We start from the raw sequence: 2828 nt of genomic DNA, 5'->3' as shown, positions 1-2828 counted from the left end.
AAAAAATAATAATAATAATAATAATAATTATTTATTATTATTATATTGATAATAATGATAGTAATAATGATAATAATAATAATAATATAAATAATTTGAAAATTGGCAATTTTCAATCACGATTTCGGACACTTTTTAAAAATGGCGCTTGGCATGTTTCTCGACTGAGACTCATATGAGAATCTTATGGTAGCTAATGTCGCCAAATGTTCTTTTCAGTTATGGAAGTAGATTTTGAAATATCTTAGGGGAGCTATATAACGAAATTTATGTAATATGGGAAATAAATTTTGAAAACCTCCCATATTTTAGTAGGATAGGACTAGTTTTGAGTATTGGGAGTACAGATTAGTATATATATTATAAAGAACTTCCCAGTTGCTAAATAATGGTACAGTAGTATATTAACAGATTTTTTTTCTCAGAAGTAATTTCCTAGGAATTATATTGAAATATTTTACATTTTAATTGCATCACAAGACATGAAATAGGAAAGTTCTTAATATCATTGATGATTACGAAGAGGTTTGTTTATTGTTGTGGAGGATTCCTTCATTCAAAAATTCTAAGGATTGGACGTCATATCGGCACAATACATGTTAAAGTAGCCATTGGAGTAACGATTAAAGAATTTCTCCTGCTCTGTACTTCAGACTATATGTAAACATTGTTGATTCATATGTACAGACCTCCTCTTGTATGTTTTGGTATAATGCCTGGTACTGTATTGGACTTTGTGGCCGGGAGTCAAGTCCTTTGATGAATAAAAGGGATTTTGACAAAGGAAAAATCTATTTCTGGGGAGATACCTGTGACGCCCGGTAAAATAGGTCCTGTCGTGTGTGAGTCTATTGTTTTGGTTATTTGGATAGCCCAGAGCCATCATTAGTTCCCCTAGTTCCATCCTCTCCCCGCTACGGCCTTGGGAGCTGGGTCTGAACCCCTATCCGACTCATGGTATGGAACTCATGGCGGAGTTGGATAGGGGTTCAGACCCAGATCCCACGGAGTTGGATAGGGGTTCAGACCCAGCTCCCACGGAGTTGGATAGGGGTTCAGACCCAGCTCCCACGGAGTTGGATAGGGGTTCAGACCCAGCTCCCACGGAGTTGGATAGGGGTTCAGACCCAGCTCCCACGGAGTTGGATAGGGGTTCAGACCCAGCTCCCACGGAGTTGGATAGGTGTTCAGACCCAGCTCCCACGGAGTTGGATAGGGGTTCAGACCCAGCTCCCAAGGCCGTAGCGGGGAGAGGATGGAACTAGGGGAACTAATGATGGCTCTGGGCCATCCAAATAACCAAAACAATAGACTCACACACGACAGGACCTATTTCACCGGGCGTCACAGGTCGACCCAGAAAAGAGATTGTGAGTCCTCTTTGGGTACTTAGGACGATTCAGGGTTATGTATTAAATCGCTTCACACCCGACTAACGCTGCGCATGCCTTAACGTGTTGTAACCTAATCAAAGTGAGATTTTATATGTGCAACATAACGATTGTGTAAAGGTCATGAACAATTGTACATATTTATAATAATTCCAGCTTGATAATGCTTTTTTATTCTGAAATAATGCCTGCATCTGATATTGCAATCTTTGAATATCATTATTAACAACAAACTCTTTGTGTGCCAGCCGTAACTTGGTGGTCTGGTTACTCTTCTTGACAATAGTAGTAATATAATACAGTAATGAGTTTCTGTAGCTTAGGAACAGATTATACTTAGCGTTGCCACGAAGTTTGGAATTTCAGTTCAAAGTTAAACGGTAAATTTTGTTCCTCTCATTTGGGTTCAAGTGAAAAGAATGATGAATAGATTGACCAGATTATGATCTTCAATAACATTTGTTTAGTTTGTCTATTTGTCAAAAGAAATACATATTAGTTTTCTCAGTTATTACAAAAATATGACTAACAAGAATTGTAACAAGACAGGAGCTCATAATTGTATTTTCTATGCTACTTCTTCATTTAATATGTCCCATTTTATAGGAATAATAGCAGTTGATAAAGCAGCTGTTGGTGATTCCATGAAATAGATTGATTTTGTTTTATGCTTAGAGTACATCTAAATATTTTTGCATCTTTGAAGTACATAACTAGTTTCTATTCGCCACAGGTTTTGGAGGGGGGGGGGGGGGGGGGGCCTTATCATTAAGACTAATCTTCTTAAGCTCCATTTGGTTTTAAGATAATGAAAAATAACACGAGCAATAAAAATGATCTAAATTGTCAACTTAGCATTAAATACCCAACTTTGACTTAATGATTTTGACTTCCCACCATGAAGAATACCATTTGCTCAATTACTGGCAGATCGCAGTAATACAGAAAAGAATATTATTTGAGCTATTGAGAAAATAGACTCCAAAATGAATGCTACTGAGGCAGCCATTGTTTTCCATCAAACTTGCAATAAAAATTAAGTAAGAAAGTTAACTGATGTTCTGCTGGCGTGGATGGAGAATGAACTACGTAAAAACTAAGCATACCACACTGTAAAACCTGTCTGGACTAGAGTTCTAACTAGCCATGATGGGCAATTCAATCTAATTGGCGTTATACTTGTTCGTGTTCAGTCTCCGCGGTTTCACTAATAAATAGCTCAGGAAGCTTGTTGAATTATTCCATCATTTATCATGGTATGGGAGTACTTTGTATAGCGAAACCTTACGCCCTGTCCACACGATCGAGTATGCCCGACAGGCAAACAGTGATACGAGGCCACAATAGTTGGGGAAAATGACGGTTGGTGACGTCAGAAGCGGGAAAACTAAAGGCAGGGATCTGGCAACACTGTATGATACCAGATCCCTGTCTGTG

This window comes from Palaemon carinicauda, chromosome 24 (assembly GCF_036898095.1).
Source record: "Palaemon carinicauda isolate YSFRI2023 chromosome 24, ASM3689809v2, whole genome shotgun sequence".
NCBI classification, from domain to species: Eukaryota; Metazoa; Arthropoda; class Malacostraca; order Decapoda; family Palaemonidae; genus Palaemon; species Palaemon carinicauda.
The sequence above is the reverse complement of the archived record's forward strand: the minus strand, read 5'-3'. Positions refer to the sequence as shown.